Genomic DNA, 17,540 nt, shown 5'->3' with positions numbered 1-17,540 from the left:
GGATCAGACAAATGAGACCTTTATGTTTTGTTTTTTTGTTGTTGTTTTTTTTTTATCTTAATTTAACTGTAACATCAGGGAATACTACGTTAGAACTGTAGTTTCTACGTGACCGTTTTGTTGTTATGAATCGACAGCAATGTTTCGTTTCAGTTCATTTTATTTATATCTTCCTTAGCTCTTGAAGCAAATGGCACTGCACTGTATGACACAGCTTCCTCTTTCACTTTATACTCTATGTGGCATTACAGTTCCCTTTGCTACCACCCCCATGTGATATCATTAACACTACTTCCCCTTTACATCACACACTACCTTTACCCATGTATTATATACTCTCCAGATTGTTGTCCTCAATGTCACTCTGATATAATTGCTTCACCATTGTGGTGCTCCCATTGGGTTCACTCTTTCAGAGAGTGCTTGTCAATGTTTCTGCACACTTTTCTTTATTCCTAGAACAGGTGGTTTTGTGTCCCTATACAGTGACATCATAAACACATCTTCCCCCTTTCATCATTTGCATGGAGAGGGTCCATAGTTGCACACCCACTTATTCTTTCTTGCTTATTTTGACACAGTTCATTGAAAAGAAAAGAGAATATAATAAAATAGAGAAAAGAGTGTCCTCCATTTCAAACGGTCTCTGTTGCAAATGAAAAACTTCCCCGGTTAATTCCTCTCTACACCCAGCGGCTCAGTCTCCGAACAAATCTTTTGACACACTCTACCAATTCCAGAGAGCGAATACACCGAAATGAACGAGCGATCCCACACCCCCGTGCCACACTTTGAGCCGGATGTTCCGGAGAACTCCGTCCCAACTCGTCTTGTTTCGCACATGACTGGTGACAGTTAGAGGCCAACGAAACCTCGCTGGACCCGATGTCCGCTGCAGGGACCCGTTACCGCAATTTTCTCCTGGAAAATAGATGCAATACCAAGTTTGATACGCGGTTGAAGAAGTTGTCTGGAACGTTGCTCGTCATCGCATTTCATCGACCAGCTGTCGCAGCCATTTATTTATTTGTCAGCTCTGTTTTTTTGAGATAGGAGGACATCTCGGGATAAATAAAACCTGGATGACACATTTTATTTGGCCTCTTCACTAAGAAATCAGAAAAATTCAATGTGTTCTCTGCTTCTCAAAAATAAATTTTGTAAATATTAAATTGAAAGCTCTCTTTCACTACACACAGCGCAGGCGCGCGCATACACACACGCACACGCGCGCGCGCGCACACACACACACACACACACACACACACATCTATATACACCGCTCAAAAAAATAAAGGGATAACTTAAAAAACACATCCTAGATCTAAATGAATGAAATATTCTTAAGAAATACTTTGCTCTTTACACAGTTGAATCTGCTGACAACAAAATCACACAAAAATGATCAATGGAAATCAAATGTATTAACCCATGGAGGTCTGGAATTAGGAATCACACTCAAAATTAAAGTGTAAAAACACACTCCACGCTGATCCAACTTTGATGTAATGTCCTTAAAACAAGTCAAAATGAATCCATGTTGCTTCCTGAGTGGACACTATGATTTCACAGAAGTGTGATCGACTTGGAGTTACATTGTATTGTTTAAGTGTTCCCTTTATTTTTTTGAGCAGTATATATTACTTAGTATTGCAAAGCATTAGGTCCGTGTGGATAATAAAGACTTATATTCTATGATGGGGTTAAACTTTCCAACATATCTTCAAAACCTGCAATTTTGCGTGTGATAAAGGTTGTAAAACGGACCTTCCCTGAACTTTAAAATTTGGTCAAAATGTATACATTCAGTCAAAGAAAACCAAATATTTCAAATGCAAACGAAATTTTAGACAAAGGTTATTTCTCTGTATATTAATATGCTGAGACTTCGTGTTTTAAATTATTATTTTCAAGGTCTTGTACAAACTGAAAATGAGTACAGTAGACTGTTCGAGCTGTTTTCCACTTTTAACAAGCACCTCTGAAGAAATTGCAAATGTCTCAAACAATTGGATAGCAAGAATTTAACTATCAACAAAGCAAAGTGGTGTGCTTGATGAACTCAGAGCAATGAAAATGACTGGAATTCATTTGTTCTGTATAGGCTACATGCTAACTAACCAGCATAAAATTAGTATAATTTGTCCATGTGACTGATTCCAATATGGCCAAAAAACACAAGATGGCTGTTGTTTATTCACTTTATGTTGACTTTGGCAGACATATTGCAGATGACAAATAATGTTGTTTTTTTTTTAGCAGCCAGCAATACCAAAATGAAAGATGCTGGCAAGCAGTGAATTTGATGATCTACATCTTTTACATGCACCCTTACATGCACCCTCTGTCCACTGATGTTGATAGAATGCTAGAAAAATGACTGATAGACAGATAGAATTATCGAAAAAATACATATAGACAAGCAGCTTTACTATATATCAGACACACACATACACACATTCGTGCAAAGACACATAAAACTGACACAGAAAGAGATATCTCTAATGCTTGAGTAGTTGTGGCGGCAGAGAGCAGGAGGTTGGAGTGGACTGAACATCATCTACATGTGACATCACATGATCACATAATCTGGATGATAAATCCCATAAAACATAGATATAGAAGAAGTAAAAAGGTCATGTAAGGGAAGCCATGAGATGATAGAGAACTCACTGTGATATCACTTCTCATCTATTTTTCATAAGTTATGATGGTAATTGTATTTCAAATAAAACAAACAAAGCATTGAAATAAAACCATAATTGCTCATGGAAGTCCGAGGAGGGTTGTACTTTAGAAGTTCATGAGAGTTTTGACATCACACAAGGAAAGCACTAGCCAGGACATGGTTGAGGCAATTTTAAAATATTAGTCCATGCATATTTTCTTATGCATATACTCTATAAATATTTATCATACTCTATACTTCTCTCATCTTGCATAATTTAACTGACCTGAACCTTTAAAAAATGTGGATATAGTGTAGCTGGTGTGAAGCAACACAGGAAGTCATATGACTCCATGGATACTAGAAAATATCAAAGGAGAAATGAAGCTGAACACATTTTTTTTATTGACTGAAGCAAGTTATTGGCTGGACTTGCTACACACACACACACACACACACACACACACACATACACGCACACACATACACGCACACACATACACACACACACACACACACAGATCCAAGTAACATCTGAAGATATAGGGGAGCCTCGGGCCAGCAACTTGGACCTCAGTACTCACACAGCATTGCAGCATACAGTATATACTGTATACATATATATGTACAAATATACATATTTTTCTTCTTCTTTTGCCTTCAGGTGGTGCGACAATCAACCCCCTCCCTCTAACTCTATTCTCTGTGGCCTCTTCTCTCACATTAACGAAATTCATGTCCTCTTTCAGGACATTCAGAAATCTCTTTGGCCTTCCTCTAGTCCTCCAGCCAGGCAGTTCCAATTCCAGCATCCTTATACCAATATATACAGTATATAAATATCTAAGGAGAAAAAAAACATGCCTCACAGTACCCTATTGCTCAGCCTTCAAAACATATGTAGTGAAGACTATTTTTAAACTCTAAATTAGAGGTGCAGCCCATTGATGTACTTCATGCTGGAGATGTTTAATTGGTCACCCCTGCTAGTTGAAAATTAAACAGATGTATCATCATGACTGACTTGAAACAGAAACATCACAAAACACATTGGATCCTGTGAACACACCACCGTGCAAGCCGTGAATGCACACTGCTTCCCCAGCTGCAAGCCAAGGATCAACAGGAGACTTGAAAACACTGTAATACAAGATGAAAACGGGTTTTCAGGTTTGGTGACAGATGGGCAGCCGCCTAGTAGCCTGGATAGTCCACCTGGGTAGTGTTCTGTCCAATGGGGTGTTTGGTGATTCAACACAGTCTCTCATTTCCTGTTCACCTCATACATCTCTGACTGTTAATATAACTGAGTCACGTCACCTGTGGAAAATCAATAGTTGTTTGGTTTAAGGGTGGTATAGGACAGGAGGGTGAGTACAGCCAATGGATAGCCAACTTTGTGGAATGGATTGATGTGAATCATCTGGCTGAATGTCAGCCAGACCATGGAGATGACGATCGACTTCATGAGAGGAGAAATCCTCTGCAACCACTGCAGATTAAGGGAGAGTAAGAGGGGGTGGTAGAGGACTACAAGCCCCTTGGGGATGTGCTGTCAGGTGTCACATGCAATTGGGCTTGATAACGCCACACACAGGTCTAAATAAAATTGTATTTTTCTACCTTATTTAAGTTCTAGAATATTTTTTTCCTCTTCATATATGTCATCAATCTTTATTTCTAATGTATAATTTGTTGTTGCAAGTTGTTCCCTGTGTCTTTCTGCAAGGTTCTCCAGATACCTCCCACAATCCAAAAACAGTACAGAATAAGCAGTATAGACAACAAATAAGAGAAATCATTAATGTGTCATTGTTTTCATTATTTTCTGTTACTCTACCGCTGTGCATAGAAATTTCCCAGTCTGACATCATTATTCAATGCTATAAATTCATACTGTCATTTTCTGTTGAGCAAAAGGAAAAAAAAACAAACTTCCTTTTCAGTTTAGAGCTCCTGCTTTTCCTCACATCTCATCCATATATGGATTTTTCTCCCTTGAGATGATTTTTCATGATAGAAGGAAATGTAGAATCTATTTTCCTGCTTTTCATTCTCCTGACATTTAAAGTTGACTGCGTAAGTGAAGATCTACAAACAGAGACACAACACAGTCGCGCATCAGGCAGATTTGTTTATGAGGAGCGGAGACAGAGATGTGCATGAATGCAAATGCAAGTGGTTGTTGCTAAGCCTTCTGAAATGCAGTCTTCTTGCAACACTTTGCCTCCATATTTGGGCAGCCCTTTCCTTTAGCAGAGAGGAAATGGAAGTTTTCAACATCAAATCAGAGCCATCTGTGAGTCCCCGAGTCACAAAGGCACCAACAATAAAATACTGGGAGGCACAACTTGCTTTATTATTCTGATTAAATATGTCATGGCTGTGCTCTGGAAAAATGGCTTAAATTACTGATATCCCAAAAAACATGAGGAAGAACCAGGAAAAATGCAGCAAAATCCTTCTGTAATGATTCCATAAAGGACGGAGCATATATTTTTTCCAAGCGGGAAGGCTATTCATAGATGTATAGTTTATGTAACAGATTTAATTTATTTTAACAAAATGTAATTTATTTTTCGATTTATATTGTGACGTCTGTCTCTGCGAGGGCTTCCTCAGTTATAAAATAACTGATTAATCTTAAACAGGTGAAGCACAGTAGGACAAATAATAAAAACAGAAAAGAACAGGAAACTTAACAAAGACCGGAAACAGGAAGCGGGAAATTACATGCTGTAAAACCACAGATGACACACAAGGGAAGTGCATTGCAAAATAAAAGCCAGAATTTTGTCAAAAAACACAGTCTGAAGAAAACTTCCAGTATTACAAAAAACTATCACTATCACTTTGGGCTAATTAATATGGACCGTCCAGACAGAACTGCGTCACAGACACCTTTTGGGAAAGCCCAGGGCAGAATTTTACTTTCTGTGTCAAGAAATGATAATTGTCCCCTTTTGTGGACAAGGAAAATTAAAGTTTATAAATAGTAAAAATGTAACCTCAAGTGATAAAAATCTAAAATCATAAACAGTTTTACCTCAATGGCAATGTCACTAATGCCTATTAATGCTTGAGACTCATATCCTTTTGTGGACAAGGAAAATTAAAGTTTATAAATAGTAAAAATGTAACCTCAAGTGATAAAAATCTAAAATCATAAACAGTTTTACCTCAATGGCGATGTCACTAATGCCAATCAATCCTTGAGACTCCTATCCTAAGCTTGGTTTTCTGCCCGTACTGTACTAGAATTCTCTAAACTACTATGTTGTTAAACTTTGATTTAAATAATAGTTTAGGCAAATAAAAGTTAATATATAGGTGGATGTGGACGTATAAATGTATATATAGTGTGTGTGCGTGTGTGTGTGTGTTTGTGTATGTGTGTGTGTGTGTGTGTGTGTGTGTGTATGTATACATGTATACATTTAATTCCCATATCCTAAATTGTATATCTTCATACGAATAGATAGGAGACCACAGGTGCAGAAGTATTGTAAAGGAGCGCTCTGGACAGACACTGTATAAAATGAATTAGCACTACAATTCGTTTGCCCTCAAAGATGAATGTAACCCATTACAACACAAGCGTGACATATTTAGGTTACAGCGTGTGTTACAAGCTCCTCAGTTTTTCTCAGAGCCATGCACAATGCTTGCTGGCAGGCTGTCTGTGGTCAGAGGATGTATATAGGAGGCAGCCGGGTGCAAGGTCGGGAGCCAGACCGCTGGGCAGATGTCACTGGCGATAGCCATTGGGTTGAGATTGCCGTGCTCACCTGGCTAAATGTAACCCCAGCCCACTCATCAACCTTTCCCTTGTTTTCACAAAGTAATTTATCTTAGCCTTTAATGAAGCCACAGTAGGTCATAAATATACCAACATTAACAGCTGGGCATCGGGAAGTTAATGCTGAGCAGCAATGTAACACAAGGCAAAAAAATACAAAATTCTGTAGTAAAACAATCACGAAGCTTGCATTACTACTGCTGACAATGTTTCCATCAACTTTGTGACAAATGTCCTGAAGACAAATAGACAAGAAAGAGATAAGTTCTGCCATCTCTGTACAAAATAACTGTAACATAAGAGAACGGGAACTGGATGTGCTACCACAGATACAATTATAAGTACATACAACAGAACCCATGTAGAAGTACGGAAAATGGTCAAGAGAACATGACTTTTAGATAAAAAAATTAATACAATAAAGAAAGATGTTTTATCTTAAATGTAATTTGCTTCAACAATGAAATAAAACCTATTTAGAGCAGTCATATTTACAGGATACCAGCTTTTACCATTTATGGACACTAATCACATCCAAAAATATTTTCCATCAGCGGAGATTTTTGTTCCCACAGTAATACAATTAGGACAAAGCCACTGTAAACAATGTATAAAAATGAAAATGAAATTTCATTTCATAACAGCTACATCTACAATATTTTGTCATACTCTTGTGCACTCCTTATTATTCACTTGTTACTTAAGACACTTTATAGTTTTCACTTGTTACTTAAGACACTTTATAGTTTATTTGTATTCCTTATTCTCCCCCTGTTTCTTGTTTTTTACTGTTTATACAATTTTTCTACTATTATTTATTATCGTTATATTTTTCTTGTGCCCTTCCCTGGCACAACAATTTACTTCGGGACAAATAAAGTTGTTCTTATTCTTATTCTTATTCTTATTCTTATTCTTATTCTTATTCTTATTCTTATTCTTATTCTTATTCTTATTCTTATTCTTATTCTTATTCTTATTCTTATTCTTAAAATTCCTTCGTAGAAATATCAGATATTTTTCCCTATAGGGACTTACCCTTCATTGCACAAACATACATTACTGAAGAGTGTTTCCTTTGGCAAAACTAATAGCAGTAACAACAACATTCATGATAATATAAGAATAATTATAATAATGGAATCAATGATAATATAATAGCATACTAATAATAACAAAAAATAATGGCATAACAACAACAACAACAACAACAATAATAATAGAATAATAAGATCTGTTGTGTAGAACTCGGTGTTGATATCCCTTGATAAAAGCATACCTAAGGCACTGATGATGCTCTGTGGGGTTCAAGTGAGCGATGGCTTCCTTCGGGTTGTCAAGTGAGCGCCCTCCTTCATGGATGTTTCGCTGATTGGCCCACGGCATCTCTTGAGGATTCAGCAGTGAATCCAAGCGTCCCAGGTTCCCTCCCGAGATGTCATCAGCTCACTTGAAGGCCCAAGTTGGATCTTTTCTCTTCAACCACAGCCACTGGCTCCTGTTCTCAGCAGCCCAGGAGAGGTCCTTGGTCTGTGGGCGTGTCATTGTACTCCTATCTCTCTAAGTAGCCTAGATGTTGAGGTGGCTATGAAACCTCTGCAGCCTACTTCCACTGGACGAACCTTCGCTTTCCAACCTTGTGGTTGAGCATCTACAACAGGTTCAGCATATCTCAGCTTCTTCCGTTCAGCTTCTTCCGTGAGCTCTATGATGTAGACGAGCCTGAGCCTGCGATCTCAGCTGGGAAGCAAAGTCTCTTGTCCAGGTCCGCCAGCAGCTTCCAGTCCTGTGCACTGCCGAGTTGCCCAAGTCAGTTCTCATGGGGGCGAGGCTGGCTTGCCCCTTCCGCACGAATGGAGTTGCGTGCCAACAGGATGATGTGGGAGGAAGGGCGTTCATACTTGTCCGGCGAGTTTCCAGCACCGCTGCAAGACATTTTAGTACCTGGTTGTGCCACCAGGTATAACGGCCTTAGGTGAGGCTGGTCTTGCGCATAGAGGGCAAGTAGGGTCTTCGCCATGCCACTGGTTTAGATCTGCAGAAGAAGGCAGGACATCATAGGCTGCCATGACGGTAAAGCTCGCCCTGAAGGCCTCCATCTCCCACAGATCTTTCCAGTAGATCTTCGGCTTCTTCACTCCCTCCCATGTCATCCACTGCCCTTGCTTTGCTTGTGACACAGCTTGTGTGTGCCTTCCTGCTTCCTCTTCCCGGCAAACTTCTTGGACCACCAGCTTGCGTCTCTGGGCTGGATTGGCTTTGCTCCAGGCTGGTGTACTGGCCTTGAGCCCAAGTCTACTCCTCTCCTTCTGAACTCAGCCCACGATGTCCCTGTGTCTGAGGTCTGCCTTTGCCTGTTAAGTTGCAGCCAGCGGAGTCCTCTTCCTCCCAGTTGCCAGCATGGGGGGCGCTTGTGCTATGAATGGGTCGCTCAAATCCAATAGCATCATCTCCAATCTGACTTTGCCGCACTTGTACTTCTCTGCTAGAGTGGAAATGGGCAGGTGTTGCATCCCTTTGCTATAGCATCTGGGAAGGCCAAGCCACTCCCTTGCATTTGAGTTGACCAGTTTCTCCAGCTTTTCTACCTTTGAGAGCGGAACTTCATATAGGGTTAGTGGCCACACGAGGCCTGGGAGTTGTCCATACTGCATGCACCAGAGCTTTAGCTTGCCCGGAAACAGGGTTCTGTCAGTGTTCTCCAGGCCGCTGGCAACCTCCTTTCTGGCTGCTCTATTTGCTCTTTATCCTTGAGGGAGGCATCATACCAATGACCTAGGCTCTTCACAGGCTTCTCCAAGACCGTTGGAATGGGTTCCTCACCAATGTAGAAGCGGTGGTCTAACAGTTTCCCCTTGACAATGGAAATGCTTCTGGACTTGCTTGGCTTGATCTTCATGCAAGACAGCTCAATGTTATTTTGGAGCTTGCTTAGTGGCCGTACTGTACAAGCCTTGGTTGTGGTAAGTGTTGTGTAGTCATCCATGTAGGCTCTGACAGGTGGCAGCCTCAGTCCAGGTCTTATTCGCTGCCCACCAACCACCAACCACGAAGCCCGTATGATGTCCTCCATGGCCAAGGTGAAGGCCAGGGGATGGTGCAACCGGCCATGATTCCCCCCTCTAGCTGTTGCCATGCTGTGGTGTACTCTCTGCTGTTATCACAGAGCTGAATGTCCTGGAAGTAGGCCTTGACAAGGGTTGTAAGAGCTGATGGGATACTGATGTAGTTGAAGGCTGTCCACAGGAGGTTGTGAGGGAATGAGCCAAAGGCGTTCCCAAAGGCGTTCGCAAGATCCAGGAACACCACAAGATCTGTTGCCTCTTTCTTGGCAACCTGGATCTGATGCCAGATGACACCAGCATGCTCCATACACCCAGAGAAGCCCGAGATGCCTGCTCTCCGGATTGATGTGTCGATCAGGTTGTTTTCCTTCAGAAATCATGCCAGTCTGTGAGCAACCACGCTGAAGAAGATTTTTCCCTCCACATTTAGAAGGCTGATCTAGCAAAACTGGCAGATTTACGATGAATCCTTTTCCTTGGGGGTAAGGATCCCTCTAACTCTCCGCCAGGACATCGGTATCTCCTTCTTTGCCGCACAACTCTCATCAGCCTCCAGAGAAATCGCAGAACATCTGGTGCGTTTTTATAGAGCCTGTATGGTATTCTGTTGGGACCTGGGGCCAACGCGGCTCTTGCTCTATGCACAATTTTGTCCACTTCGCTCCATCTGGGTGGGCTAATGTCTAGCTCGTGCTGTGGTGGGTTGACTGATGGCATGTCAGTTGGGAGTGGAACCTCTTCATGGTGTCGGTCATCTGTGAAGGTCTCTTCCAGATGTTTTTCCAGGTCAGCCTTTGACACTGAGAGACTTCCACTCTTCTCCTTTGTGAAGAGAGTCTTCACAAAGTGGAAGAGCCTTTGTAGAAGCATGATCTTGTTTGCTCCTTCCTTCTGTGCTTCTTGCGGAGGTTTTCAGCTTTCCTCAATGTTGTAAGCCTACTCTGAATTTTTTCCTGTTGCAGGTTTATTTCCTCCTTCTCCTCCTCTGTGGCCTTCCACCATTGTTTCTTCAGCTGCCTCCTCTCCTTGACTAGGCGGCCTATTTCTGTCTGCCTTCTGGAATTGGTAGGAACTGTTCTATTTGATCGTTTGCTTTTGACCACACCGAACCGTTCCGCTCCATAGGCATAGATCAGCCCGCCCATTCTCTCCAACCTCTTCATGATGGTGTTTATGATCCCCTCTAGGAAGTTGCGGAGATCAGTATCGATCTTCTTCCACAGCGACTTGTCGCAGAACTTTGGTCACTTGACAAATGGCCTTCGTCCCAGGAGCTTTTTCTCTGCTGCTGGACGTGCCGTGTTGGATTCAGGTTCCCCTCTTGTGCCCAGCTCTTCCTCCTCTGGGACAGAGGCATTGATGTCTTACAGACTGTGGTGTGTGTCCCGCTGCTGGACTTCAGTCGACCTGCTTCTCAAAAAGTAGCTGTCGATGCGACATCCCTGTTGACCCTTCTTTAGGCACCCTTTCTTGGCCTGGTGTATCTTCAGGCCAAGGGTGGAAGTAACCTTTGTCCAGCCACATACGCAGTTCTGGGGACTGTCCTGCTGTAGCTGGACACAGCAGGACACAGGCCAATAATCATAAAAATACTAATAATATATTGTGAACATTTTCTTTCTTTTTGGAGGCTTCTATAAGAAATTCCATGAATGACAAAGAATCAGCTTCTACTGGCGGAGAAGCTGATGACATGTTTCCACCTCATCCAACGGCTCATCCAGTGGATCATCAGCTTCCTCACTAACAGATGCCAGAGGGTTCTGGCGAACAACATCCTCTCTGACACTCTTCACCTCCACCTGCTCACTGCAAGGCTGCATCCTGTCTCCCCATCTCTTCGTCCTCTACACTGACGATGGCAGGTCCTCCCAAAAAGACTGCCACCTGATGAAGTATACCGACGACACTGTCCTCTTGTCCCTAATGTCTGGTCCCACACTCCACCATGGCTCAGCCCTCAAGGACTTTGCGCTCTGTTGCTAAGCCTCATGCCTGATGATGAATGTGAGCAAGACTTAGGACATGGTCATTACATTCTCCAGTATGCAGAGGCAACTAGCGGAGGCAATCACCACCACCACCACCATACAGGAGGAGCCAGTAGAAATGGTGAAGGACTACAGATACCTTGGCATCGTCTTCGACAACCTCCTGAAGTTCTCCTCTAACACCGAGGAGATCATCAGGAAATGTCACCAATGTCCTCACCTGCTCAGGATGCTGAGGTCATTTGAGGCAAGCAGCACAATCTTAGCAACGTTCTATTATGCCTTCATTGAGAACGTAATAACCTTATCCTTCACCTGCTGGTTCCATTCCATCACCCAACATGAGAGGAATTCTCCCCCCCAATAATTATTGCCGCTCATGATATATCTATCATATAAATGCAGAGCGAGCATAACTGAAATATATATATGTAGTATAGTATAGTATAGTATAGTATAGTATAGTATAGTAATTTATATATATATATATCTATAATTAATTTTTTTCTTTTTTTATTCTTGATGTTCACAATTTTGATGCCACTACCTCATTTGCCACCCCCTTGGGAACAAATGAAGTTCTTCTGATTCTGAGAATGGTCTTTGCATATTTATTTGAGGCCTCAAAGGAAAAAGTCTCACAGATTACATGGTAATCTGCAGGAGAGTACAAAGACTCAACTCTAGGATGTGTTTTTTTATACCTTAGCAGGACCGTGGGGCCCGCCTTGAGGATGGACCCCTTTGTAATATTCACATGTTCCCCACGGAATCAACGTTGCAAGCTTCTGGACAGTGGGTTTGTTAGAAACTAAGAGATTGAGGAAAAGCACCTGTATCAAAAGGAGGGGTAGTTGGGAGGCAAGTAGAAAACAGGTCCGGTCTCGAATTTTATGAAGCCTCATTAAATTCTCCATATATGGAGACCACCCAGCTCATACAAAATGTTTCCATTACAAATAATATACATTAAAAATGGGATGCACTTGACATATGCCCTTAGTTGGACTTAGAATGTGTGTTTCAGCTATGAAGCAGATGACAGAAGGCTAGCATTTCAGAAATTCTTTTCTTCCTTAAAGGCAGTCCAGATTGTGCTATTGGTGTATGAAAAAGAAGAAATGGATAAATGAAACGTGCATTTTAAAATAAGCAATTTTTCCTGTATGTCTATTCACTTCCCTTACTGTGGATCACGATGTGGATTTAGTCACATGTTTTTGAGACATATTCTAATTACCATAAGTTTTTTACCAAACTATTGTCGTTATCGATATTAATGGCTCATATAAGATGTCGGTTCATTAAACTGCAGATGACTCATCTGTTTTTAAAGTTGTTGAATTACTGCCTTTCTGTCTAATGATTGGAACACTAGCAAGAAGGATTTAATTTGTTTCCTCTGGAGGTCAGTGAGCAGTTGATTGTGATCATATCATCAGGTTTTAGTGTGGCCCAGCTTCTAATTTCTTGGAAAACAAAATATTGAAACACCCAACACAAATTCAAGTCCTGAATGTTGAATCATTACTTCCTCCATATCAAGGGAACAGAATCTATTCAATTTTGCAATTGCAAGAGAGGAAATTTTCACACACGGGGTATATGACATATGAAGCAGTATTGGAAAAAAGCTGGCAAATAGCAAAACAAAAATAAACAAAACTAAGAGTGGCCTATTTTCAGGAGAGAGATTAGTAACAGTCAAAATATTTACAGTCACAAGTGCATGTCATGAATGACCAAGCTACTTTTACGTCTGAAAAATGGTTTTCATTTCAAGTTTTCAGTTTGGAGGACTTTGGTGTTTATGCTGTTTTTTATTCAATCACATCTACTTATATATGAGTACCTGTGAGTGGGAATGAAGTCTAACCACATTATAAGAAAGAAATAAGGCAAGAAAAAGCCCCCCCCCCCCCCCCCCCCCCCCCCCCACACACACACACACAAAATAATCCTCTCACTCAAATTCAATTAACTGACAACGGCACCTCCTCTATCACCTATGCTACAAACAGTGTAGAAAAATAGAAAGGGATCAATCAAAAACAAGTTTTTAATTTCAGAATAATTACAACACTGCCTCTAAGCAACCTGAGAAAAAAGCAGTCAGTTCTCAAGCCAAATGACGGCATTTCACAGACATTAAGATTTATTTATTTTTTTAAAGGCAAATTTAATTTGTTTTCACCAGCCAAATATTCAATTTCTTATGACGCCATCATTCACAATAGTTTTTGAACATAAGAAACATGGGTCGCTTCATAACTGTCATCTTAAACAACCTTTTGCAGTGGTTTCTCGTATATGAACAAGCCACCGCCCCACTGAAAGACAGTTAGAGATTCATGCAGAGCAGTAACTTTTTCTATATTTATTATGTAAAAAGGAACTGAAAGAGGATCTTTGACTGTTATTTCATTCAGCGAGAAATTAAAAACACCAGGGGTCTGACGGATCACAGACCAGGTCTGAGAATGTTGGGGGATATGTGGGAATTACACGCTGAGCCTGAAGACAAGTGTAACTTGAAGTGTTGGGCTATGCTCAAATGCAGGGATCCCAAAGTGGGGGTCTAAAAGTACTGGGAGGGGACAGAATTTTTGTCTGTTCCTGGACGACACTGTATATATGGGTAAATGCTAACTGTGTAAACAGTGAGGTTTGTGTTCATCTATGCAGCTGCAGTGCAGTTAGCATGTTTTCCTGACCCTCATTGGCCCAGGTTCAGGGAACGGGTAGAAACCATCTCTGCGGACCCATCAGACCCTGGTCATAAACTGTTTGATCCCCTACGCTCTGGAAGATGCTACAGAGCATTGTATGCCAAGACCACCAGGCAAAAAATTTTTTCTACCGAAACAATATATACATGTATACATATATATATATATATATATATATATATATATATATATGTGTGTGTGTGTGTGGGGGGGGTGTATGTGTGTTCGTGTGTGTGTGTGTGTGTGTGTGTGTGTATGTGTGTGTGTATTTGTGTGTGTGTGTGTGTGTGTGTGTGTGTGTGTGCTGACACACATATTAACTTCCCCCACAGTTGCTCGTGGTGTTCTGGTTAGCGTTTTGCATGGCATCTCCACAGTTATCAGTGCATCTATACATGGATGAATTCTATTTCTTGTAAAGCACCTTGAAAATGCAAGATGTTGAAAGTGCTATTCAAGTGAAGACCATAAAGATGAACACTGTAGCTGCATAGCATTTGATTAAAAATCTCCTTCTGGAACCTAAATTAATATGGGTTTAATGCTCTGTGTCGTTTAATAATTAAGATAGTGATAACCATAAATGTAAAATAAAATGGATACAGCCTCAAAGGCTGTTCACAATGTCAAGTCAGGAAAAACAAAGAAATACCACAACATGGATACAGGGCCTGACCAAGCTAATTCAAGTCAGATTTTATCCATTTTGATTCATTTTAATGCCACTCGCAAGGATAGCTTCTTCCTGAGGTTTGCAGATGACCAACTTGTGGAGGCGAAACAATGCAGAACCATTGTGTCATTAATGGCAGAAAATCTGGACGGCACTATGAAGGAAGAGGTTTGCTGTACAACAATGACATTTCTCTGCCTTTAAAACGGAGAATCAACATAAGGTTATTATTCTAAACCTTACTAAGAAGCTGCTGCCAATGTTTGGGAAATTACAGCTGCAGACCCAAAGGAACCTCCGAAAGCACCGCTTAGGGGCCCGTCATGGCAAAGGGAGACTTAATCCACTTATAAGGATCTAATAAGGTGATATAAATGAACACCTGTTTGTACAGGGCTGAATAAAATAGTCTGTGGCAGTGAAATGGCAGTTTGTCCATACAAGTCCAGTGCAAACCACATACAGGACAAAACAATGGTGGTCATTTCTAGCTAAAGTCCAAATCTCATAAATAAGACGTTTCAGTTGAACAAAAGTAGTTTATTGCAAATTTGAGCCCTTTGCAGCCGTTAACAGATAGATCTGAGGAAAGAGTGTTGACACCATCCATCCATCTTGAAATTTGATTGAAATTAGTCATTTTAGATTCAAAACATATTTTTTGTCATTTAAGATTAATAAGGCCTGGACAGGAAGGATATCTTGTTTCCAACTAGTAGTATGAAAGTCCCTTGTTACAAAACACAAATTTCAACACTGGAACCTGAGTCTGTGCCTGTGACCCTGAAATTAATTGGAACAAAGTACTTCACCATATCTCTCTGAACAACAGTGTATTCAACTGTGTATTCATGATATGGTATTTCTTTTGTTGCAAATTTGACCTTCAAAATATGGGTCAATACCTAACTGAATTGAATATTGAACAGAATACTTATCGATAGCTTGTTTAACACACAACAGGGTGACATATGATGGAGAGTTTGTTGCCTCATGTTACATGAAGAAGAATAGCTGCCTCTGTCACTTGACCATTGACCATCAACCATAGTAGCTGTTGCCAGATTTACGTCCAATCAGATATCAACAGGACTGAAATGTTTTGGCTTGGTTTTAAATTGGACTGAGATGACCTCTTTTGCATTGAACCAGAGAGTGACTGAGCAATCTACAGCCACAAAGTGAAGCACACCTCAAGGGAACACCAAACAGACTTCAGTGCACACATCTGAAAAATAAGAGACGGCTGACAGTGCCATTATGTTGGACTCTATTCGATTTGATTATATTATTATTTAGATTGTATGAATGCTTTGGACACACCCTCAAACGCTCATCTTCTATGGATTGCATCAAAAGGCTCTGTTTTTTTAATATTTTTATAGAAGCATGTCTGTTCTTTAAAGTGTTAGCCACTGTGGCCACATATGTTTGATATGTTTTATCTTGTTAAGTGACCCGACTGACTTTCAGTTGTTTCAAATCGTCATATGAATTCTGTCGTGACTTAATATCCAGTCTTCTCTGCCATGCTAGACCCCTTGTGGCTGTGAGGGCCCTGTTATTGAGTTTATTAGACATCTGGCCTTGCATATACAATACATAGGACAATTTCTCCACTTTTCACAAATAAAACATTTTCATAGCTTTATTTTTTATGTCTGTTTGGTTTCCTGAGATTGCACTGCAAAAAAAATGAATTGCACTGTAAAATCATATTTATATTGATATGAAAAGATGATTTCAATGATAATGACTTCACTTTCATTCAACGTTCTTGAATTACTCTGACTTTTTTATCATGTAGTGCGAAGTCAAGGAAACAATAATTTCCATTTTGAGTATTTTTTTCCTTGTTTTTGGAATAGTGTTTTGCATAGAGTAGCAAATGAGTTTCCTTCCAACAATGCATCTTATCAATGCATACCAATTAATGCATATCAATGCATATTCAAACCCATACAGCAACTCCATCTTGAAATTGCTGTTGTAGAACTTCACCCTGGTTCAGAGTGAGTAGTGGTTGGACTTCCAAACATTCTTGAGTTTGGAACTGCGGCTTAATGAAGTGACATACAGCAAATGGTTGTGGAACCAAGATCAGGACTCAGTAAAGGAATGTTAGTACGAGGTACAATTACATTTGTTTTAATCTAAAGCAAGGACATTATACTGAAGCAGCTAGTGGTTAAGGTCTTTGTCCTCTTTTTGTTTGGTTCCTCAATAAATTTCCTCTTCCTTTATCGCAAGCGGGAATCCCGAAATACAGGTGTAAACCCCGAGAAGAAATAAAAAACGCATAACTTCTTCAAAGTCGGTCATAAATTTGAAGACTTCTCATTCATGTTGTTGTGGTGGATTTGTTTTTATATTGGAACAGAAAATACAAAATGTCCACAGGGCTACAGCTTTTTAATTTCTTTGTGCCTGTGGTGGACCATATTTTGTTATTTTGTGTGTTTGTGTGTGCGTGTGTGTGTGTGTGTGTGTGTGTGTGTGTGTGTGTGTGTGTGTGTGTGTGTGTGCGTGTAATGAAGAAACCTTGTGAATTTATATCACTCATACCCCCAACCCTCTATAAATAAATTGATAAACAGAAAAGATTCTATGGCTTT

Source organism: Fistularia commersonii, chromosome 5, assembly GCF_037954325.1.
Source record: "Fistularia commersonii isolate RoL2024-O1a breed Wild chromosome 5, RoL_Fcom_v1.0, whole genome shotgun sequence".
Taxonomy (NCBI): domain Eukaryota; kingdom Metazoa; phylum Chordata; class Actinopteri; order Syngnathiformes; family Fistulariidae; genus Fistularia; species Fistularia commersonii.
This window is presented reverse-complemented; position numbering follows the sequence as displayed.